Source organism: Macaca nemestrina, chromosome 11, assembly GCF_043159975.1.
Source record: "Macaca nemestrina isolate mMacNem1 chromosome 11, mMacNem.hap1, whole genome shotgun sequence".
Lineage (NCBI taxonomy): Eukaryota > Metazoa > Chordata > Mammalia > Primates > Cercopithecidae > Macaca > Macaca nemestrina.
The window spans coordinates 65,083,598-65,109,672 of NC_092135.1; the positions used below are offsets into that span (position 1 = coordinate 65,083,598).

The 26,075-nt window shown below is 36.1% G+C and overlaps 1 protein-coding gene across 4 annotated transcripts in view; it reads left to right on the forward strand.

The window, feature by feature from the left end:
- LOC105483297 (xin actin binding repeat containing 2) overlaps positions 1-26,075 on the forward strand; it is a 348,129-nt gene that overhangs the window by 250,408 nt on the left and 71,646 nt on the right. For 2 of the 4 annotated variants that reach the window (XM_011744088.2, XM_011744089.2), the window contains exon 1: positions 19,677-19,851. The exons of the other annotated variants lie outside the window; for them this stretch is intronic. The gene's annotated coding sequence lies outside the window, so the exon portion shown is untranslated. Of the gene's footprint in view, positions 1-19,676; positions 19,852-26,075 lie in introns of those variants that run through there. 4 annotated transcript variants of the gene reach the window in all.

The window sequence follows — 26,075 nt, forward strand, 5'->3', positions numbered from 1 at the left end:
CTGTCCATTTGTTACGGGAGTGTTGAAGTTTCCAACCATAAAAATACATGTATCTATTTCTCCTAAGACTTTTATCAGTTTGTGCCTCTCATAGTTTGATGCTCTATTTTTAAGTATATACACATTAAATATTGTTGTATTGGATAACTGCATCCTTTGTTAATATGCAGTACCCCTCTTATCCCTAATAAATCTCCTTGCTCTCAAGTTTGCTCCATTTGAAAATAATATAGCTATTCCTGCTTTCTTTTAATTAGTGTTAACATGGTATACCTTTCTTTACCCATTTACTTTTATTCTATATATCTCTTTGTATTTAAAGTGGGTTTCTTGTAGATAATGTATAGCAGGTCTTATTTTTTTGATCTACTCTGACAATCTCTGTATTTAATTGGTATATTTAGACCACTGACATTCAAAGTGATTACTAATATAGTTAGATTAATATTTTTCTTATTTGTTACTTTTTATATCAGTTGCTTCTGTTCTTTGTTTTTGTCTTCCACCATTCCTTTTATGCTTTTTGTTATATCAATTGAGCATTTAGTGTGATTTTATTTTCTCTCCAGTCTTAGCATATTGTACTTTTTTAAAACTTTTTTTATTTGTTGTTCTCAAATTTGCAATATATAGTTACAACTAATCCAAATCCATTTTCTAATAGCTCTGGACCACTGCATGGGTAGTGCAGGTAGTGCAAGTGCCTTATAATCCTAATTCCTCCCTCCTGTCCCTTATATCATTGCTGTCATTTCACTTGCATATAAACATACATAAACATATAGGTACATAGATAAACATATATATAATCAAATACATTATTGCTCTTATTATTTTGAATAATTATGTTAGATCAATTAAGAATAAGAAAAATAAAGATTTTTATTTAATCTTCATTCATTCCTTCCTTGATGCTTATTCTTTCTTATGTAGATCCAACTTTTTGACCTACATCATTTTTCTTCTTTCTAAATGACTTATTTTAACATTTCTTCCAACACAATTCTACTGGCAACAAATTTCCTCATTTTTAAAAAAAATCAGAGAAAGTATTTCCTCCTGACTTTTGAAGGACAGGATACATAATTCTATTTGGTGGTATTTTTCTCTCAACATTTGTATATTTCACTTCACTCTCTTCTTGCTTGCAGGGTTTCTGAAGACAAGTCAAATATAATTCTTATCTATGCTACTCACTAGGTGAGCTTGTCTGTTTCTGTTTTTAATTGCAGCTTCTTTCAGGATTTTTTCTTTAATCTTGATTTTCTGTAGTTTAAAAATAATATGACTACATGTAGACTTTCTGACATTTATCTTGTTCGGTGTTCTCTGCGCTTTCTGGGTTTGTGATTTGGTATCTAACATTACTTTGGGGGAAATTCTCCGTCATTATTGTTTCAAATTATTTTTTCTGTTTCTTTCTCTGTCTTCTCCTTCTGAGAGTCCCATTACTTTTTTTTTTTTTTTCTTTTTTTTTGTAAGTTGTCTTACGGTTCTGGGATACTCTGTCCTGGTTTTTGTTTGTTTTTTGTTTGTTTGTTTTTTAATTTGGGACATTTCTATTGAGATATTCTCAACTGTATTCAGTATTCTGTATTCTTTAAAGAACTATATTCTTTCCTCAGCTGTATTCAGTCTATTAATAAGCCCATCAAATACATTCTTCAATTCTGTTATAGTTTTTGAATCTCTAGCATTCCTTTTTGGTTCTTTCTTATTTTTTGTTTGTTTGTTTTTGTTTTTGTTTTTTTGAGACGGAGTCGCACTCTGTCGCCCAAGCTGGAGTGCAGTGGTACGATCCCCGCTCACTGCAAGCTCCGCCTCCCGGGTTCACGCTGTTCTCTTGCCTCAGCCTCCCGAGTAGCTGGGACTACACGCGCCGCCACCACTCCTGGCTAATTTTTTGTGTTTTTAATAGAGACGGGGTTTCACCGTGTTGGCCAGGATGATCTCGAACTCCTGACCTCGTGATCTGCCCACCTCGGCCTCCCAAAGTGCATTACCCATCTGATCTTGTATGCTCTCTTTTTTATCCATTAGGACCCTTAGCCTATTAATCACAGTTATTTTAAATTTCCGGTCGATAATTCCAACATCCCTGCCATATCTGAGTCTGACTTTGAGTTTGTCTATTCAAACTATATTGTTTGCCTTTTATTCATAGTCAGACATGATATACTAGGTAAAAGGAACTGCTGTAAATGAGCCTTTAGTAGTATAATGGCAAGGTGTCGGGGGAGAGGAAGCCTTTTATAGTCCTATGATTAGGCTCTGGTTAAACAGTTTCTCCTTGACGGCAGACTGTTCAGAACATAATTCTCTAGTTTATTTCAAAATGATTCTTTTTTCCCTCTCTGACACCAAAAACATGAGGTGACTTTTTATTATATTTGTTGTGAAGACCAGGTAGTGCTCCTGAAGGCAAAACTTACAAAAATGTAGGTGCTCTCCTATGACTGGGTTGCCCTGGGGTTTTTAAGTCTCAGAGTAGTCCAAACTGAGCCTCCAATAACTCTTCAAGTACAGCTCACTTTTTCCTTCCCTAGCACTGGTTCTCGTAGAGGTTACTGTTTAGAGTTGCTTCTCTGGTAAGTTTTGATTCTCTGTATTTACCTATTAGTATCTCCAGTCTTGACAGCAGTTTGCCCTGTGACCTCACTTTTCTGATGGATCTAAAAAGAGTTGATTTTTCAATTAGTGCAGCTTTTGACTTCTTAAGACTGAGTGAGTGGTAAACACCAAGCTTCTTACATGCTGGACCAGAAACTGGTAGTCTCCTTTTAAATGCTTTTAAGTGGTAAAGTTTCTTTAATTTTATTTTCTGATTCTTTGCAGCTAGTATTTAGAAACAGTATTAATTTGGGTATGTTGGACAACTTGTGAGCTTGCCATATCTACTGGGTGTATAGCTGTGTTTGTGGTTTTATTAGTTATGGTAATTTTTGGACATTGTTGAATATATGGTTATGACTGAATAATGAGAGCTGTACTTCTTCGTTGCTGATCATTTTGTCTTATATTTATTTTTCTTGCCCTATTATACTTGTAAGGTACTCTAATATACCAAGTGGAAGAGGTGAGAGTAGACATCATCCTCTCATTCTTAATGTAGAAAAAGCATTCATTTGATTGTGTGACATTAGCTTTAAGGAATTTTGTACATGCTCTTTGTTGAGTTTAAAGAGTTTCATATTAGTCTTTGTTGAGAGTTTTAATCATAAGTGACTATTGAATGCTGTCAAGTATGTTTCTTCAGATATTGCAATGATAAAGAACTGTTTTTAAAAAATTTATATTTAAGTTTCTAATATGTTGAGATTTTTTAGTTTATGCTCAGGAAAAATATTAGTCTTTAACTTCTCTTTCTTTTAATTCCCTTGCCTGATGTTAGTATCAGGGTTAGGTAGGCTTTAAAAAAGTATGTCAGGAAGTGTTTCTTCCCTCTGTTTTTTTGAAAAATTTTAGGTAATATTGGTATTATTTCTTTATTACATCTTTGATAGAATTTACCAATGAAGTCATGTATACTTGAAATGTTTTAAGTGCAGAGATAATTTAAATCAAAATTACAATTCGTTTACTGAATATAGAGTTATTTGTATATTTTATTTCTTGTGTTGCTTTTGATAAGTGGTATCTTTTCAAAGAATTTATTCACATCATCTGAGTTGTCTATTTACTGACAAAAATTGTTTATCAATACTCTCTTATTTTTCCTTTTAAAATCTGCAATATCTGTAGTGACATTCAATATTTCAATCCTACGACTGATAATTTCTATTTTCTCCTCTATTTTAAGCAACCTTGCTAGATGTTATCAATTTTATTAATAATGCAATTAGTTTTGCTTTATCTTTATGGTATGTTTCTATTATATGGATGTCTAATCTTATTTTTCCTATTTGCATTCTTCAACTTCTTTTCAGTTTATTTTACTCTTCTTTTTCCAGCTGCTAAGGTAAAACTTCTCTTTTTGCCTTTCATCTTTTTTTTTTTTTTTGAAAAGAGTCTTGTTCTGTTGCCCAAGCTGGAGTGCAGTGGCACAATCTCAGCTCACTGCACCCTCTGCCTCCAGGGTTCAAGTGATTCTCCTGCCTCAGCCTCCTAAGTAGCTGAGATTACAAGTGCACACCACCACGCCCAGCTAATTTTTATATTTTTAGTAGAGAGGTAGTTTTGCCATGTTGACCAGGCTGGTCTCGAACTCCTGACCTCAGGTGATCTGTCCACCTCAGCCTCCCAAAGTGCTGGGATTACAGGCCTGAGTCACTGCACCCACCCTCTTTATTTTAATAAATGCATTCAGCGCTATAAATGTCTGACTAGTTACTGCTACAACTGCATTCTATAATTTTAACATGTTGTTAGCATTATCATTCACTTAAAATTTTATTTTAATTGTTTTTCTGATTTATTCTTCTACTTATGGGGTACTATGAAATGGTTTGTTTTATTTAGAAATATTTGGAACATTTTTAGGTATCTTATTGTTATTGATTTCTACTTTAATGCAATTGTGCTCAAGGAACATACTGTGTAGGAATTACTAGTTTGCTATATAGAGAGATGGTTTTTTAAATAATTATTTTATGTTCACTTGAGAAGAATATGCATTCTGTTATTAGGTTGGTGTTTTATACATGTCAGCCTAGTCAAACAGATGATAGTGTTTTTGAGTTTTCGACATATTCACTCACATTAGTCTACTTATTCTGTCAAGTATGGAAAGAGATGTTAAAGCTTCCAACTATGATTGTGAATTTATTTCTTCCTTAGTTCTGAATTTTTTAATTCAAGTGTTTAGGGGTTTTGTTATTGGGTATATATGGATTTAAGAATCCTATGTCTTCTTTATAAATTGGTTCTTTTTAATCATTGTGGCATGCCCCATTTTACATCCTACACACTCTTAACCTCAAAGTCTACTTTTTCTGACATCAATATAGCCACGTTACTTTTCCCATTCTTAGTGTCTTCATGACACACGTTTTAAATGTACTTTTTATTTTTAATTGTTGTGGGCATAAAATAGGTGTATGTATTTATGGGGTACATGAGATATTTTGGTACAGGCATGCAATGCGTAGTAATCACATCATGGAAAATTGCGTATCCATTCCCTCAAGCATTTATCCTTTGTGTTACAAACAACCCAATTATGCTCTTTTATTTTCAAATGTACAATTAAATTATTATTGACTACAGTCCCCCTATTGTGCTATCAAATAGTTCTTATTCATTCTTTCTAACTTTTTCTGGACCCATTAACCATCTTCACTTCCCTCTCCCACAACACCACACTATGCCTCTTAGCCTCTGATAACCATCCTTCTACTGTCTATGTCCATGAATTCAATGCTTTGGTGTTTAGATCCCACAAACAAGTGAGAACATGAGTTTGTCTTTCTGTACCTGGCTTATTTCACTTTACGTAGTGACCTCCATTTTCATCCATGTTGTTGCAAATGACAGAATCTCATTCATTTTCATGGCTGAATACTACTCCATTGTGTATAAGTACCACATTTTCTTTATCCATTTATCTGTTGATGGACACTTAGGTTGCTTCCAAATCTTGGCTATTGTGAAGAGGGCTGCAATAAACATGAGAGTGTAGATATGTCTCCAATACATTGATTTCCCTTTTTTGAGGAAATATACCCAGCAGTGGGATTGTTGGATAGTATGGTAGCTCTATTTTTAGTTTTTCAAGGAACCCCAAACTGTTCTCCATAGTAAATATACTAATTTGCATATTTACTTACAGTGTACTAGGGTTCTCTTTTCTCCACAACCTCACCAGCATTTATTAATGCCGGGCTTTTGGATAAAAGCCATATTAACTTGGGTGACATGATATCTCATTGCGGTTCTGATTTGCATTTCTCTGATGATCAGTGATGTTGAGCACTTTTTCATATGCCTGTTTGCCATTTGATACGGTTTGGCTGTGTCAACCATATGTTGAACCAGCCTTGCATCCCAGGGATGAAGCCAACTTGATCATAGTGGATAAGCTTTTTGATGTGCCGCTGGATTCTGTTCGCCAGTATTTTGTTGAGGATTTTCATGTCGATGTTCATCAGGAATATGGGCCTGAAATTTTCTTTTTTGATTGTTTCTCTGCCAGGTTTCAGTATCAGGATGATTCTGGCATCATAAAATGAGTTAGGGAGGAGTCCCTTTTTTATATTGTTTGGAATAGTTTCAGAAGGAATGGTACCAGCTCCTATTTGTACCTTTGGTAGAATTCGGCTGTGAATCTGTCTGGTCCTGGGCTTGCTTTGGTTGATAGGCTATTAGTTATTGCCTCAATTTCAGAATTTGCTTTTGGTCTGTTCAGGGATTCAACTTCTTCCTGGTTTAGTCTTGGGAGGGTGTATGTGTCCAGCAATTTATCCATTTCTTCTAGATGTTTTTATTTTATTTGCTGAGAGATGTTTATAGCATTCTCTGATGGTAGCTTGTATTTCTGTGGGATCAGTGGTGATATTCCCTTTATCATTTTTTATTGTGTCTATTTGATTCTTCTCTCTTTTCTTCTTTATTAGGCTGGCTAGCAATCTATCTATTTTGTTAATCTTTTCAAAAAACAAGCTGTTGGATTCATTGATTTTTTGAGGGGTTTTTCGTGTCTCTATCTCCTTCAGTTCTGCTCTGATCTTAGTTATTTCTTGTCTTCTGCTAGCTTTTGAATTTGTTTGCTCTTGCTTCTCTAGTTCTTTTAATTGTGATGTTAGGGTGTCGACTTTTAGTGCTATAAATTTCCCTCTAAAGACTGCTTTATCTGTGCCCCAGAGATTCTGGTACATTGTGTCATTGTTCTCATTGGTTTCAAAGAGCTTATTTATTTCTGCCTTAATTTTGTTATATACCCAGTAGTCATTCAGGAGCAGGTTGCTCTGTTTCCATGTAGTTGTGTGGTTTTGAGTAAGTTTTTTAATCTTGAGTTCTAATTTGATTGCACTGTGGTCTGAGAGACTGTTTGTTATGATTTCCATTCTTTTGCATTTGCTGAGGAGTGTTTTGCTTCCAATTATGTGGTCAATTACAGAATAAGGGTGATGTGGTGCTGAGAATGTATATACTGTTGATTTGGGGTGGAGAGTTCTGTAGATGTCTATTAGGTCTGCTTTGTCCAGAGCTGAGTTCAAGTCCTGAATATCCTTGTTAACTTTCTGTCTCGTTGATCTGTCTACTATTGACATTGGGTGCTAAATTCTCCCACTATTATTGTGTGGGAGTCTAAGACTCTTTAGAACTTGCTTTATGAGGCCAGGCACAGTGACTGAAGCCTGTAATCCCAGCACTTTGGGAGGCCAAGACGGGCGGATCACAAGGTCAGGAGATTGAGACCATCCTGGCTAACCCAGTGAAACCCCGTCTCTACTAAAAAATACAAAAAACTAGCCGGGTGAGGTGGTGGGCGCCTGTAGTCCCAGCTACTCAGGAGGCTGAGGCAGGAGAATGGCATAAACCCAGGAGGCAGAGCTTGCAGTGAGCTGAGATCCGGCCACTGCACACCAGCCTGGGTGACAGAGCGAGACTCCATCTCAAAAAAAAAAAAAAAAAAAAAAAAAAGAACTTGCTTTATGAATCTGGGTGCTCCTGTATTACATTCATACTTATTTAGGATAGTTAGCTCTTCTTGTTGAATTGATCCCTTTATCATTATGTAGTGGATGTCCTTTTTGTTGATGTTGATGCTATTTCTTTCTGTTTGTTAGTTTTCCTTCTAACAGTCAGGCCCTTCTGCTGCAGGTGTGCTGGAGTTTGCTGGAGGTCCACTCCAGCCCCTGTTTGCCTAGGTATCACCAGTGGAGGGTGCAGAACAGCAAAGCTGCTTCATCCCAAAGGTGCACCTGCCAGATGCCAGCTGGAGCTATCCTGTATGAGGCGTCTGTTGACCCCTGCTGGGAGGTATCTCCCAGTCAGTAGGCAGGGGGTTCAGGGAACCACTTGAAGAGGCAGTCTTTCCCTTAGCAGAGCTCGAACGCTGTCCTGGGAGATCTGCTACTCTCTTCAGAGCCAGCAGTCAGGAGTGTTTAAGTCTGCTGAAGCTGCGCTCCTTCCCCCCCAGGTGTTCTGTCCCAGGGAGTTGGGGGTTTTATCTGTAAGCCCCTGACTGGGGCTGCTGCCTTTCTTTCAGAAATGCCCTGCCCAGAGAGGAGGAATCTAGAGAGGCAGTCTGGCTACAGCAGCTTTGCCTAGTTGTGGTACCCAGCAGCTTTGTTTACCCTGTGAGGGGAAAACCACCTACTCAAGCCTCAGTAATGGTGGATGTCCCTCCCCTTACCAAGCTTGAGCATCCCAAGTTGACTTCAGACTGCTGTGCTGGCAGCGAGAATTTCAAGCCAGTGGATCTTAGCTTGCTGGGCTCTGTGGGAGGGGGTTCCGCTGAGCTAGACCACTTGGCTCCCTGGCTTCAGCCCCCTTTCCAGGGGAGTGAACAGTTCTGTCTCGTTGGCATTCCAAGTGCCAACTGGGGTATGAAAATAAAACTCCTGCAGCTAGCTTGGTGTCTGCCCAAACAGCTGCCCAGTTTTATGCTTGAAACCCAGGGCCTTCCCTTGGGTAGGGGAGGGAGTTCCTTGACCCCTTACACTTCCCAGGTGAGGCTGTGCCGCACCCTGCTTCTGCTCGCCCTCCATGGGCTGCACCCACTGTCTAACCAGTCCCAATGAGATGAGCCAGGTACCTCAGTTGGAAATGCAGAAATCACCTGCCTTCTGCATTGGTCTCGCTGGGAGCTGCAGACTGGAGCTGCTCCTATTCAACCATCTTGCCAGCCCCCTCTCTACTCTAAAGTTTCTATTGAATAATTTTAACATCTAAGCCATCTTTGCCTCCAGTGCTATTGACTGTGTTTTCTTTTAGTGGTGGATCACATGTTCTTGCTTCCTTTGGGGCTTCATGATTTTTTAATTGAGTACTTGGACATTTTGTGTAAAGAACAGAACAAGCTGAAATAAATATTCTGCCCTCTCAGAAAAGGGCACATTTATTTTGTAAGGTTGTTAGTGTGGGGTAAGTCAATTTAGTCTATAGATTAGCTATGTATCAGTTCTATGATTGTCTTTGTTATAATTAGTTCACCAGAGGATTTATATTAGTGAGTGGAATTGAAATTGTTGTTTAGCAAGTCCTGGTAGTTGAGTTTCTGAATGGTTTGTCTCAGCTGCCCTGCACTCCTTTCAGACTTCCGGAGAACCCAGTCACCTGTATGAGGGAGGGATGTGTCTGTCTGCTCCTCTGTCCATAATTCATTTGTAGATGGTCACTGCCTTGCACTCAGCATAAGGGACCAGGTTGACTGTGAGGTTTCTCTCTTCAATCCTGCCCCCAGTAGATCTCATTGCAGCTGAGCGAACTTCTATGGGAGGCAGTTGGTGGGCAGGCATAGATCCTCTTTGTGCCTGGGACTTAAAAGAATTTTTAAATGTCACACTAGCCCACATCTACTTTTAAGAATAATTAATAGCTCAGCTGTTTTTGTTTTATCTACATCTATGGTAGCTTCCTCCTCCCAGTGATGTGCTAAAGTTGAAAACGATAGTTGTCTCTAATCTCATAGATACAGCTTATCATTTCTTTTTCATTTCAGTTCATTAGGTTTCTCCTATAACCTTGGTTTTCAAATGAGCTTAAAACAATACTATAATTTTATATTATATTTATGAATGTAGAGTATTCAGCTCATTGTTATTTTAAGAATGTGTTCTCTTGCAATTTCCTGCATCCTAAGGGAAATCTGAAGTCGCATTGACATCTAATGTGAACATTTTTCCATGTTATTAAATATTCTTCAAAAACGTTTTGTAAAAAAGTCTGCTTATAATCATTCTATAATGTATATTAATTTGCTTAACAAATTCTCAATTTGTAGGCATTTAGATTGTTTAGGTTTTTGCCCTTATGAGAAAGATGAGTTTATATTTTAAAAATCAGTTAAATATTCATGTGCTGCTTTGCCTCACTCCAAATTAATATATTCATATAAATTTAAATAATGAAACACTACACTTATCTATCAGATATGCAAATATCCAAGTGTTTGACAGTACTCTCATACCAGTGGTAGAAGATTAAATTGGCAATAACTGTAATTTAGCCCTTTGACATTTGACATTTGTCAATATCTCTCACATTTATTAAAAGCATGTAGCCCTTAATATATCAAGCACACACATGTTTGAGATTATTGATTGTATCATTTTTTCTAATAGAAGAATTCTGGAAGCAACCTAAACAACCACGAATAGGAGACTAACTAAATGGAATATGGTATGTCCATACAATGGCCATGAAGATTAGTAAGATTTTCTTATGCTAACAGAAATTGATTTGCAACGTTATTCAGTAAAAACAACAAAAAAAGCTAATGTGGAGCATTGAGTATATAATTCTCCCATTTGTAGAAAAGTGAAAAGTATCGTTTCAACTATGTACATGTTATTTATACTTGCATTTTATGCAAATATGAACACATATATGTGCTTTTATACAGAGAACATTTCAGGAGACATGAAAAACTTAACAGCAATCAGTTACCTACGTTAAAAAGGATTGGGTGCTTTTGTAGAAAGGATGTCTTATGCATAATTTCTTGTACTGTATGAAATGTTGACTCAACATATAGCTATGAAAAACACATTTCTATTTCTTATACTTACTAATTGCATTGAAACTGAAGTATTTAATTAGTTTGGAATATATTTTGAAATAAAGTACAATGTGAGGTTTTAAAATAATTTGTTTCTATTTACTTAGTTGGGTTTCCAAAGGCTGTTTGACAAATTTCTTCCATTTTGTTACCTTTACTAAACAGTATTGTTTGATTCAGGATGGTTATTTTTATTCCACTAAAAAATAATGCTCATTTTTCCGCTAGTTCCACAGCATTTAATTAATACAGCTTTGTAAATAGTAATTTTTGTGGGGGCTAGTGAGCCGTATTTGTTCATAAGTTTTTTTACTTCACTCTTTTCTTTTTGTATTTATTCTCCTGATGAAATTTAAACTTTGATGACCACCTTCAGATCTTTTTTTGGACCACTCAAATTAAACTTTTTGCTTTTTTTTCCTCACACCACTAATTTCTTCTCCTTCATAAACTTATCCTGTTTTATACATATGTATTTGTGTGTTACTAGGGCCTATGGATGTTTTATTTATCTGTAAACATCATATCTAGCACAGCACTTCACACAGAGGTGTTCAATAAACATTTGAAAACTTTCTCAGTGAAAGAATGTATGACTGAATGATTGAGTAAATTCATCAAGCTCCAAAAAAATTCAACTAAATTTTATTTCTCCTGCTTTTCTCCACTCTCATATTAAATGAAACAGAATATATTTTAATCTAAGACTAGATCCCTGAATCATTACATTATTAACATAATATAATGTTATATATATTAAAGCTGTGTTCTTTTTATATACATTTTCAAAGAATATTTTAATTTTACATCCAATTTTATAACTGCAATTACAATATTTGTTTGGTTTTAATGCAAATGTCTTTTTATACAATAAGCTTCCCATTCTTTTACTCTTAACTTGGAATCTTCTTTTGTGAGCTTGCAGATATATTTTACTCACTTCCCCAGTGAGGACACATTAATCATTTTCTTTTTCTTTTCATTTTTCTTGTTGTTTGTTTTTCTGAGACAAAGTCTCTCCCTGTCTGGAGTGCAAAGGCGCCATCTTGGCTCACTGCAACCTCTGCCTCCCGGGCTCAAGCAATTCTTCTGCCTCAGCCTCTGAGTAGCTGGGATTACATGGGAGCACCACCACACCCAGCTAATTTTTTTGTATCTTTAGTAGTGACAGGGTTTCACAGTATTAGCCAGGCTGCTATCGAACTCCTGACCTCATGATCTGCCTGCCTTGGCCTCCCAAAGTGCTGGGATTACCGGTGTGAGCCACCGTGCCCGGCCTAATAATTTTCTTTATCTGAGAATTTTCTTTTCTTTTCTTTTTTTTTTTTTTTTTTTTTTTTTTTTTGAGACAGGGTCTTGCTCTGTTGCCCAAGCTGGAGTGCAGTGGCATGATCACTACTCACTACAGCCTTGACTTCAGAGCTCAAGGGATCCTCTAACCTAAGCCTCTGGAGTAGCTAGGACTATAGGCACATGCCACTTCACTGGGCTAGATTTTTTTTTTTAATGTTTTTGTGGAGACAGGGTCTCCCTATGTTGTCTAGGCCCTTCTCAAACTCCTGGGCTTATGTCATCCTTTCGCCCCACACACCCGAAGTACTGGACTACAAGCATTGCCCATTGCACCTGATCAGAAATTGTTTATATATTCTAAAGTATGCCTCTATATTCTTCGTACATAAATAACAGAAAGTGGTCTATAAATAGTTATCTATTCAAATCTATGTCCATTACAAAAACAAACAAACTTGAAACACCTTTCACTTAATATTCCACTGTTTCATAGTGCATATGTTACTGAAGAACTCTGAGATCAGTTGTCTTTTTTCTTTATTCATTATTTTTTAATCTTTAAAATTCAAAAATTTATAAGGGCACATCCAGATGTCTTAAGCCTTTGGTTTTGTCATCTCAGATCTTACTTCACCTCAAAAACTTTTTCTTTCCTTTTAAATTTAATATTTATTTCTGTGCTATTTTGCTCTTTCCTCCTCTGAAACAGTTATGTTTCTTTGATCATACCTCTTCCTTCATATTAATCCTTATCTAGGTCTTCATTTTCCTCTCTTTGATTTTGCTCCTGTGTTATGGAAAAATTTCTCAAAATTTCCCCCATTACATTGATTGAATTTCATTTTTATATGTGCTCTTCTCTGTATCAAGTGCCATTTTAATTTTTGTGTTGAATTTTGCATTTTTTTGCAGTCTGTTTTATTCTTCACTGTTTTCATTATTTTATTTCATTTTATTGTCTCCTTAGTAACAGCTAATCTACTTTCATAGAAGCTTCTCTCCCTGAATCTTTTTGAGCACATCAAGAACATAGCTTGTGTTTTGTGACTTTTTCAGATATTTTGGAATAAACTAACAAACTTTATCAGTTCTGTGCCTCATCCAGTCACTGTCCGTTACCATTGTTTAGCATTGCCTCTTTATTCTACCTTGTCTACTTACTTCAGTTGTATTGGGTCTTCATTGACTGAGGTCTGCTATTTCCTTTCAAAAAGTACATTTTTCTTATTCTGCCATCACTAAATACTTGGATCCTATCATTAATTTCTCCCATCAATTTTTCTTTTCCTTCTGAATTATATCTAAAATATTGAATTACTGATACTGTGCAAAGTTGCTGAATAGAATTATGACTTCCATCCTATATCTTATAATCCTAACTTGTGTTTTCAGATAGAATGTGTAAACATCCTTTTGTATGGCACAGACCATGAAATATTACAGATTTCCACCATCCCTTCTCTAAAGCATTGTTACCTTAAAAACTTAACAACCCATCACTGTCTTTTCCTTTTTTCCTGAAAGACATGGTGTGTGCAAAGTACATAATGACGGGGTAGGGGTGTAGCAGAGGCAGGGCTGTGGCTTGGGCTGGTCCCGAAGATGTTTACATGGAATTGTTGAGCCCACCTAGTTTCGGTCAAAGCAAAATGAGACTGTGGAGTGAGTCCAAGCCTCTCTCTTTTATTTGGGAAAACTATTTGTTCCCTTCTGACTCAGAGTTTGCACTATGCAGTATGTCATCCAAAATTGTGATTCATGTTTGTTGCTCACAAAGATAACCACAATTGAAAATTCTGTACAAATTTCAGCATATCTCCTCCAACTTCTCTTTCTCTTTGTCTTCTTCAAATTCTTGTTTCTCTTCAACTTCTCACTCTCTCATTATTAGTAATTAATGTTATTTTTTGTTTTTTAAATTATTTTAATTGAAGGTTGACAAGAAACCTATCAAGAACATCTAGACCTCCACCATTTTTTAACCAGGAAGCTTCCTAATTATACCTTACCTTTTTTCCTCTGGAACAAATATCATTGATTCTCTCTAGTTCTTTCATTCATTCATGTCTTTATTATAAGGGATATGTCAATCCAAATTATATTTAGAGGACAGAGATGATCCTTTAAACACTGACATAACTAGTAAAGAACATTTTTACTTTTATTTTTTATATTGGGAGCCAGATCATTAGAAATCCTACTCATTGTGTGCTCCAATGGTGAGTCAAGAGGGTCCACATTTGGCTCATTGGTTAGGTGTTTATGCATCCCTGTTTCCCCTGGACCATCCCAGCTTATGCCATTACGTTTGCATAGTTATTAATGGTGCTTTCTTCACTCCCAAAAGCCCCCTGGCTTGCATGATAAACTTATCATGGTCACTCTGTTTAACGCTATGAGATATGATTTAAATATGAGTCATATGCCCAAAGACCTTATTCATATGTTATTAATACCATGATGTAATTTTAATGGAATTAAACTTGGACAAGTGTATAGTTGATTACTTGTATAGTTGATTACATTTAGATGCAATTCAATTACTAATACTCTAATTATGCTTACATGACACCTGAATGGGTCAATGGGTCATGCTACCTGCAAGGGTCTAAGCAGATTGCCAAATCCTCATTGGTGGGCTAGTATTTTGTGTATACTAGCTAATAATATGAAACTTTCATATTTATATGTTTGCTCTTTAATTCTACAAACCTTAGATGGGTCCCATTGGGTCAGGATTACATATCAGATGACTGAACTACAGTTGTCCCTTCTTTAAAGTTCCCATACCTCCCATACTAGTTCACTTTGCTACCATGTAGACAGGGCCTTGCCAGAGCCTACCTATTGCAGGCCTACACTAAGAATTTATTATGGGGAAGAGTTGATCCCTCTCAAAACATATCGCCCAACATAGTGCTTGGATAGAACTTTTAGATTAAGGTCAGGATAAATAATATCCCAAATAATCCAAACATATAGAGTCAGCAGAAATGAATCCAATTCCCACTTTTGCTGATTGTTAACTTTTGTCCATGGAGAAGTTATTTAACTTCACTTATCCTTATTTTCTTTCTATAAAATGGTGAAAACACTAATATCTAGGGGTTGCTGACAGAATAAAAGAAAATAATAAAGGTAAATCACCTAATTAAATTCCTGGCACAATTTCTTTATAAAATGTAGATGGTTCTCTTACAGGAAAATTAAAGAAAAAAAAACATTTACTACTTTTTTGGAAAGTTTTTATATTAAGGAACAAGAAAATAAATGTGAGCCAAATCAATAAAAGACAAAATCTTTGTCTTTTATGTCAAAGAGAATAGTCTTCACCTAACAAATGGTAGCACCAGCAAAAATAGAAAAGGGAGTGAATTCAAAATGTCTCATAACCTAGAAAAGAAGCACATAGAATTCTGAAATACCCTAACCAGATCAATTTTATTTCAGGCTATCAAGAACACCTACAAATATGGATTCCTAGGTGGACCTAACGTCATATATCAACTTAACCTAAGATGGAAGTCTTTAGCAGTAGAAAGGCTTTGTATATATTAGGGGCTCTGTTCTGTTAAATATTGTCCATTGTAGACTAGGATAAGATATAGATTGCAAGTTGTGAAAAAAGCAACTATACTAGATGGCAAAAACAAGCTGTAGTAATGGGGTGGCACTGTTTTCATTCACTTAGCACAAAATGAACAAACATGAGAGAATGTAGATGTAGCTTGTCAAGAACAAATGCAACAAAGGTTTTAATGGAGTGTAGTTAGATGATTCAATAATGTCATACTGCTGCTGAAAATCTAATGAGTACTCATTGATATTTAATAAAAAATATCCATACCCAACCTTTCTGTTGTTTATCCATTTGTCTTCCAGATTAAACATTTTATATTTTGCTATCTCCAATCTGCTGTTAAATCTACCATTGATTTCTTAATTTCTGGTATTGTATTTCTCAATTTTTGAATGTCTATTTCATTGTTATTTTGTCGTTTTAATTTTCTCATGAAATTCTCTATCTTTTCTTATATTTTGTGTGTTATTTCTTATATTTTCTTAAATATATCAATTGTGATTAAAGTCCTTATCTGACAATTTAAGTATCTACAACACCTGCTTCCTTGAAAAGTTTTTTTTTAGTATCAATGACAATATTGTCTCTTTGCATGCCTAGTACTTTTGTAATTGAAAGGTAAGCAGTGTGTATTCAAAAGCAAAGCTGCAGATTGTGACCTTCGTCAGAGAGATTAAATCTTTCCACTGCTGAGCAGCTAAATGGAGAGCAGAGAGGCACTGACCACCTTAATTTTGTTTTTTTCTTTTCTTTTTTTGAGAATCTGTGAGATCCTTTTCTCCTCAACATGTAGTCTGCAGGAATCTCTGCTCTATTTTCTGAGGTTTTTCAGCTTGGCTATTTAGCCTCACACCATGTGAAGCTTCCAAATTTGGCAAATGTCTTGAGGAGATTGGCTGTGTTTGAATATACTCGAATCACCAATTTTATCACTCCAAGCCTGATCAAATGCCCAAACCTTTGCTGGTTCATCTGTCTCCCATCTGCTAGGGCCAAGACAGAATTCTCAGCCTCCAGCTAAACCCAGATTATCAAGTCATTTCTAAAGACAGGCAGTTGTTGCACATTATTTTAGAGTCAGTATCCCTGTTATTTGAAGGCTTTCAACTGTTACCAGCCCTCCTCAGAGATACTTGTTTAAGTATCATGAAAATGTAGGCTATCTCACTTTACTTTTCTGTGTTTGGGCCTACAGTTGTATCCTGCTATCCTGTGAAATTTTGGAATTTAGGAAACATCTTAGAAAGAAAATAGAATTTGAGATCCTTCGCCTGTCCAGTTTTGTCACTGCAGTCCCATGGAATTGCCCAAGGTTCTGCTGTTTTTCTGTTTCCAGCAGCAGTGTTCTCCTTGGACCAAGCCCAGATTCTCAGGCTCTACCTGCATCCAAAATTGACAAAGACCCCCAGGACAGCCTCAGATCCTCAACTTATATTTGTAAAGTTCTTGTCTTTCTTGAACTGTACTGCTTCTGGGTCTCATTGTTTTGGCTGTCTCTGATGCCTAACATATATGATCTCTGTAATTGATGCCACTTTCTAATTGTCTTCCATGACAGCATTGGCCTGATGCTAATTATTAGCATCATCCCACTACAAGAACTTAAGTAAGCTTCAGTCAAGTACAATACAGGTTTTAATAGGTAGAGGTATCTAGGCACTATCAATATCAGATTAGACAGGGAGTAAAATTTTCCATTTGAATGTACAAGTTTTGTGATACAAGGGATCACCTTATGAATCTTTCTGCCTTTATACCTGTCTATTTATCACCCATCCATCCATCTACCCATCATTCATCTATCTTGCTTTCATAGTAGTTTCATAGTAATTGATTAAACCGTTATTAAATGAAGAATGAAATTCAGTGTCTAAGGCCACTGTAATAATGAATGGTCAGAATCTAGGTCCTGATGTTTTCATTGTCTTCATGACTAAAATGAATGAACCAAATTATGTGATCACTAATTAATTTTATGACTGAACATTTTTGCTTAAACTTAGGTCATTTAATTTATGTGTGCTCCCGTAGATTTAACACTTATTGCCCTTAATTATTACCAATTATTTTACAGTGTTCCACCAAGGTTTCTTTTCCTGACCATTGTTTGTTTATCTTAATGTATAATCATTGGGTTTTTGTACTAATATATACATTAGAAAATTTATTATGAGAAAAAAGTGAAAAAATACTATTTAATGTATATGTATTTTTATCAAATACACTTTTGTCCTGAAAAATCAAAAACAGCAAGCTTGAAGAAAAGTTATCATGAGTGAAACTTAAAGAAACATATCAATAAAATGGAAAGAGAAAGCAGTGAGTTTTTAATAAGGAGAGAAGGTGAGGAAGGTAGAAGTCAGATCTTTGAGTAATTAACAACCTTTAAAAAGAGTAAAATCACCATAAGCATCATTAGCAACTATCTGCAAATATAAGAATAAAATTGACTATGTTTACATTATAGGATCCATCTCCTCATAATTTAAATTTAATTATTGTGATTTCAGATCCAGTACCATTTTCTTTTGCATATAGCAAAGTAATAATTATTTATTACGTAAATATTATGTTGGAGTAATAATGTAAGTATAATAATTAATTTATATATATTATTTCATTTCATCTTCACAACACCAATGGAAAGTTGGTCAACTTAGTCCCATTTAGTCACAGTTGAATAAAGTAAAGCTTAGACAACTTATGAAACTTGCCCAGATCACAGAGTATATTATTGTCAAAGCTATGTTGAAATCCTGTGATTTAAATCAGTATATTCCAATAGACCTTTCTGCAATGTTGGAAACATTTTATATCTGCACCAATACATAGCTTCTGTCCACATGTGGAGACTGATTTACTTCAAATGTAGCTGAAGAACTGAATTTTTAATTTTACCTAATTTTGATCAATTAAAACTTAAATGGCTACATGTGCCTAATAGCTATCATATTTGGAAGCACAACTCTAAGTTATTAGTCTATACTGGCTCCTGGCCCTGAACACTCTTACGGAGTATATAGAACACTATTTCAGAAAGTTGTTCTTAGAGTTAATATGCTGGAATATCACTCCTTGACCTACTTTTTACAGAAACCAATATTGTATATGGAAAAATGTAATATATATTCTAATTTTATTAGTTAATATTATAGTAAACAGCTTATGAATAGGCATATATATGAAATAGAGTATATATGTCAGTTGTTTCTTTAAGCCAAAGGGCAATTTGCTTTCTTTATTTGAGTTTGTTGTTAGGCCACACCACATTAGGAAAGTCATAGAAGGGAGGAAAGATAAAGGAAGCTGGTTATTTTCTATGTACTAAGAATGTATGAGATGTTGGCATTTTTGAGCTAAATAGCAGTGCTTGTTGGGTTCTGGGTCAGATTGGCGGCATGTGTTTGGTAAGTCCTGGCAGCAAAGGACATTTAATATGATTCTTTCAGGAGCACGTGAGGTGACTCCTTTTCCCTGCCTGCTCTTCCTCATGCCGAATGATTCAAAGCTAATATTGATGAGCAGGACTCACATGGCAAGGGTGCTCTCTATTCGCTCTAGAATTCCTTTCCACCATTCTTCCTTTGCTCTTTTTTTTTTTTTTTAACTAAACCAGCACAGCCTTGACTTAAGTCAACACTAGAGTAGTGTTTTGCTTTATGTGTGAACCCTCAAGAAACAAACAAATGTTTTACATATCTAAGAACATTTTGTCAAAGAAAGGCAATGTCTCCTCTTCCCGAGAATCCATGTTAATTATTCCACTAGAATGAATGGAAACTTTTCCCACCTGCTTTATTTTCATATTCTTGAGTCTTAAAAGATTGAAAGTATTAAAACAAATGCAAGTAATTCCAGAACTTTAGTCCCTCCTTTTCCTCATCGACACTGGTTCATTGGTAGACTTTATACAGAAATTCAGAGCTGGCTGGTGGTCGTGGCTGTGGAAGGGAGTTTGATTGACTGCACATGTGTTAGAGCCATGCATACATTACTGAGGACACTATGAAGCAGAGTGGCCTCAGAGACACTCTTCTTAAAAGAGTGGTTGACTCAGGCCCCACCTTTACAGAGCTCAGTTCCTAAAAATAGGTGCCAAGTCGCATCCTTTAGACGCTCTGCTAAAATAAATTCAGCCGTCCCATCTATTTGCTTGATAGACCCTTCAGTGGAGCGGGCCTCCACTGCACCTATTGCTTTCAGGGGACTGGGAAATTTGCTGTGCATGAAACAAAGGAGGAAGCTAGTCTGTGAAGAGCTATAAAGATATATGATATTTCCACAAACTTGGGGTTAAACCTAAATATCATAAAAGGTAAGTGTAAAATAGTCATTGACTATATGTCTGCTTCCTGAATTTTAAAATGCTCTCACTGGTTACTTAAGGTCAATGAAGACCATAGGTCAAATTGTAATCACTGTAAAAGAAAATATCCAGTTGAATTTTGCTTTTATGATAATATTTAACATTGATTTAATAGGATAAAATTTAGAGCTTCATATGTTAATCTGCTTGCAGAATAGCAATTTTCATACTTAATATTGAAGAATAATAAATCAAACCTGATAAACAGTCATGAGTTAAAATTATACTTCAACTTACAAATAAGAGGGAAAGCAGAGAAAAAATTAGTTTGTCATTTATGAGCAGAAATGTAATTAATATATTAAAAATATAAATGATATTTCTTGGAATTTGTTGAGAGAAAGGAAGAGTTTACAACATTGTCAACTGTTACAGCTTGCTCAAAGAAATGCATGAAAATTATTCTTTTTCAGTCTTACTTTGCTTTTGTAGTTCTTGCTCCAGCCAGAGTCTCATCTCCTCTGGGAGTATTACTGGAGTAAGATTAAAGAATCAGGTTCTTACATGTTTTGCAGAATTAAGAAAAGCACTGCCAGTTGGATCTGCCAGTCCTAATTATAGTAACTACAACCTTAAACAGAGAAGACTGAGATTTTACTTTAAAGATATCATGCCCTATATACTGTTTTAAATGGATTTTTCTTCTGTCTTCAATTGCCTGTGAACACTTTAATTTGGTCCTGTTGTGCGTTAAATGTTTAGATGTTAGAGACTGAAGTGATTTGGAAGAGATGTGATAACAGAATCTCTTAAGACACCAACTAAACGCAAGGACACTTTAAGATTACATAATACAGGGTTTAAATTTAGCCAACTGGTGCTGAACCAAAAGATATTTTATTTTTACCAGTGCTCTATTTGGTCACTGACAAGCTGTAGGTTGTTTGAATTATTTAAAATTTTATGTGCAGTGTGCCAAAGGACAGGCAAAATATTTACCTTGGTGACATTCAGAGCCATGAATGTTAATATGAAAGAGCACCTGTTTTGAGTTTTAGAAGATAAAAGTATTGAGTGGCAAAACTATTGGATCCGAAATGAGAAAACCCTGAATTCTATGCCTAAGTATTTCTCTTCTCCTCTGCCTAATCTTTGAGTATTTTTTCTTCTTGCTAGCAACATGTAAACTAACAACTAGATCCATTTCTAAAAGTCAGTCCGCATTTCAGATACCTGCACTATGGCCAAGTGTCAGCTGTTTGGGAAAAATGCAGTCTGGAGTTTGGACTAAATGTTTCTGCTTTCATCTAGTGCTGGGCATCTTTAAGATTTAGCTTCCCTCAACCACGGAAAATTAAATTAGACATTCTTTAATGATCTCAGAGGGCTTTACTGGGGAAAATGTTCATGGAAAAATGTCAGTTCGGGCATCATTTCTTCTGTGATTACAGGGGAAGAGAAGAGTGTTGCCTTTCTTCAGCTTTAATTTGAGGTTAAAAGCCCACAAAGTTCATGGATAATGTACTGTTGTTCACAGTTGATAGCTTCCCACTATTCTATGAGTTCCAGCCTCTCGCTTTACCTTTACCATGTTTGAAAAACTTCTCCACCTTAGTATTGTTTTTACTTACTTGGTAAAATACTGCTTATGATGAGGCAATGTGGAGTTGGACACTCCTGGTAACTTCAATACTGGGAACTGATATATTTCTCTCTCTCTCTCTCTCACTCTCTCACACACATACACAAAACTCTGGGTATTAAAAGAGACCATTTTTTGTAAGACTTATTTGATAGCTAGGAGTCGTGTCTAGATGTATTAATTTATAGAGCAGGGCAGATAATAAGTGCCCAGCAGTGTAATTCCAAGATTTTTGATTGAACAATCTGTGAAGACAGAACTTAACGGACATTATATTGTCTTTTTTATTTGCTTCCCACCTCCTCTTATTGAAGTTACACTTTGAAATTTAATTAAATTATAATGTGTTTCTTCCTGTTTCTGAAACAAACACTTGCTCATTCACATCACAGGTTCATCCCTCACAGAACGGTTACTTCACCTTTTCTAATTAATTAATGACTTTTTTAGAACACTGATTTATTCCATATAGGTGCATGTTGTTTATATGAGTGTGTGGCATGTTGTATTATCTGTTTTCTGACACTAATTCTGATATTAAGTGTTGTGTCTTTTCCAACACCAACCAGTTCTCCAATTCTCTGACACCAACTGGCTGTCCTACAGTTCAATTCAGTTCTGACACTAGATCTAGGATTCGGCAAAGACTCACAGGTTGAAGGCTCAGTCCCACGAGGCTGCCCACTTCAGAAGACAGCCACTAATGGAGTGCCCAGGCCACCAATCTTTCTGCCCACCTGACTAGAGATTAAGGGATCCCCACAACCCCCTCCTCAGATGATTGGCTAGAATGGCCCACAGAACTCAGAAAAATGTTCCATTTGTTATTACTGGTATATTACAGAGGCTACACTTCAGGAACAGACAAATGGAACAGATGCATAGGGCAAGGTATGGCATTGAAGGGCAGAAGCACACAGCTACCTTGCTTTCTTCTAACAAGTCATCCCCAGCACTTGGATGTGTTCGCCAATCTGGCAGCTCACCAAACCCTGTCCTTTAGGAGTTGTTATGGCAGATTCATTACAAAAGGCATGAGTGATTAAATCATTGACAATTGCTGATTGAAGTCAATCTCCACCTCTCTCTTCTTTTCAGAGGCCAAAGATGGGGTTGAATGTTCTAACCCTCTAATCACTTATTGCTTTTTCTGGCAACAAGCCCCTATCCTGAAGCTACTCCCCACCCCTACCCCCCACTCCTAGCTGCCAAGAGTCATCCCATTAGCATAAAAAAAGTCATTCTCAGGAGACTACAGGGTTTCTATGCCAGGGACTGGGGACTAAGACCAAAATATGTATTTCTTATATAACATATATTATTATGTCCACAATATGGTCTTCTCCTTTGACATGCTACCTATGAACTCCAGAGTAAACATTTCTTACTATTTATTTTCCTAGCCACTGGAATCCACCTCTTACCAATTTAACCAAATTATTTTTCCATTTGTATAATATAATCAGTAAGAGCACAAAAAACAATGACAATTAGGCAATGAAAAGAGCAGGTTAAGGTTTCTTTAAAAAGTTGAAAGTCAGCAAGTGCAATCAATTACTTGTATGTGTTTTTCACAACAATGATAATGTGGCCATATTTAATGACTCTTGGGGCTTTGTAAGCCTAAATAATGGCATAAAAATAACCTCCCAGTGAGCAGCACAGTAGATAATCCACATTCTTGGTAGAATAGTTTTACTTCTTCAAATGTTCCAAAGATAAAAGAAATGTATTGGCCAGACATGGTGACTCATGCCTGTAACCCCAGCACTTTAGAAGGTTGAGGCAGGCAGATCTCTTGAGCCCAGGAGTTCGAGACCAACCCCATCTCTACAAAACATTAGCTGAGCATGGTGACATGCGTGCCTGCAGTCTCAGCTACATGGGAGGCTGAGGTAGAAGGATCACCTGAATCCAGGAGGTTGAGGCTGCGATAAACCATGATTGTGCCACTACACTCCAGCCCGGGTGACACAGTGAGACCCTGTCTAAAATAAATAAATAAATAAATAAATAAGAAGGCAATGAAAAGAAATTCATTACACTGATAACACAAAGACCTCAGTGACTAGTTCATTTAATGCCTTCAAATTCTAGATTAAGAAAACTGAGGCACAGGAAGACTAACTAGTAACTCGTACAAGGTTTAAGCACAGAGAACTAGAAACTAACTCTCTTGATTTGTTTCTGTACTTCATGTCATTCATGTCATTTTGCAAATCTTTGTGCCAAAAGACATCAACCCAACCCCAGTCCACCCCCATGACTCCGGATACATTTCCAAATATATCTTGTAAGGCCTTATTTTTCTCACAGTAGCTTTTTGTTGCTTTTCATTTTGCATTTCATGTTTCTCTTGCAATTAGGACAAATAGTGGAAAAGGAGACCTGTCTGCATATTCTGTTAAAACTTGAAAGATGATGACTGGTTTATTTTTAAATTTTACAAAGCATGTAAATTTGTTCATCTTTATTAGCTGAGATTCTGCCCCAAACTCCCACTCTCATCACTGGACACATCACTTTTCACTACTCTTTTTGGCAGGCCTTCAAGTAGATCTTTGTCTTTTACATTTTTTGAATTGTATGCAGATTATATCCTTGTTGCCTGGTGAACCTAATGCCTTACATATGTCTCACTGTTCAAAAGTAAGTAATTGCCAAATTGCTCCAGACGTACATATGACTTAAAATAAATGTAATACTGAAAGAGTTTATTGTGGGAAGTTTCTCTGTTATTCAAAGATCCAATGCATCTTCCCCTAACATCTGAATATATCTGCATGTATATTTCTAAATGAGTTAATTTGGTAGTTATCAACATAGAAAAGCTTTTTTAAAAACCACATATTAGCATTAATTTTTAAAGCACAGTCTGTCAATATAGTTTCAAAACATTTTCTTGGTGTTTTCCATTTCAAGTTTAATGTGGACTGAATATCAAATAATTTTTGAATAGCAATACTATATTATGTTATATTATTTTTAATTCATAGGAACTTAATTGCATTGAAATAAATTGTAAATATATCTCACATTATAAAGTTACTGGGTTTTTGAAAACAATAAACATTAAATTTTCATAAGTAGAGTCACATTTCCCCCCATTTAATTGCATTGTAACTTCATGGGTAATTTATCAATATCTCTGTTGTTGATTTTGTGTTTGTTGGCTTTGAGTCAGCACTGCCCTAATAAGTCATCTTTATATTATCTAACCAGTAAGCCATTGTGACAAATAATTAGCAGTTTGTAAACAACAATAGAACTAAGTGCTCCTGGGAAACAGTGAACTACCTTTTTGTAAAGCTAAAGATTACTCTTTGGTTTGCGTCTTGTAAGTTGGAGTTTTTAAATCTGGACTCAAGGGTCCTATTATCAAATTGGTATATTCTTCGAAAAGGACGTAAATAATCATGTTCATGTTGTTACAGTTCTGTCCATTCCAATGACAAGTTTGATTTAAAATCCACCACTTCTGCTTCCGCAGCATCTAGAGCTATTTTCCTGGGCACTGCATAGGATAGAAGTCAGCTACCAGTGTGGGGTCCAGCTGCAGTTTCCAACTGGAACACAGGGAATAGGAAAAGGGAGGCACCGAGGAAAAGCAACTGGCAGCGATCAACAGCTTGATCCCTTCCAGTTTTCCTCTGTAGCATCTCAGTTTGCTCAGAGCAGGCACAGAACTTCATTAGAGCCTTGACGTCGCTAGTAGAAAATATGCTAGTCCTCTGAGTCCTGGAGGACTCAAAAACGTTTATTTTTAGGAATGGAACTGTACTAGTGCATGCCCGCTTTCAGTCACTGACTCATTCTGGAATGGAAATTATTTCAAGATTCATCATCCCTTCATCATCCAGATCTGGACAACAGCCACAACTTTTACTCTGCAAAATTTCAGAGAAATGAAATTTGGAAGGCATGAGTTTGCGTTTAAGTTACACCCTTTTGTTTCACAAAAGATCTAGTTCAGCTATAGCAGTTGTCAAGTCTAAATTACTATTTATAGTTCCTAACACTCCACCCTTTAAATAGAAGCAATAAGTTGCCTCAAACTTCAATTTTCACCTCTTTCATTTACTTCACAATTTCAATCCAACCAGTCACAGCTTATTGACTTTGTCCTTATGTTATGTTATTGCCATTTCTTTCAATTATCCTCATATATACACCAATGTGTATGTATGTGAATGTGTATGTGTATACATATATATTCGTTTCTGTAAAGTATAGTGCTGCTTGTGCTTTTATATTGTTCTCCATTTCTTTCTTATTCTTGAAGTCCATTCAGATGTTAAAAGAATGATGAATAACCCTCAAATAACAACGAATAACCACAATATCATCCATAATAACATCTCTTTTTACTCTTTGTTAACCTTGAGTAGAGAGGCTAGGCATGGTGCCTCACACCTGAAATCCCAGCACTTTGGGAGGCTGAGGCAGATGGATCCCTTGAGGCTAGGAGTTCAACACCAGCCTGGCCAACATGGTGAAACCCTATCTCTACTAAAAATACAAAAATTGGCCAGCCGTGGTGGTGCGTGCCTGTAATCCCAGCTACTTGGGAGGCTGAGGCAGGAGAATCGCT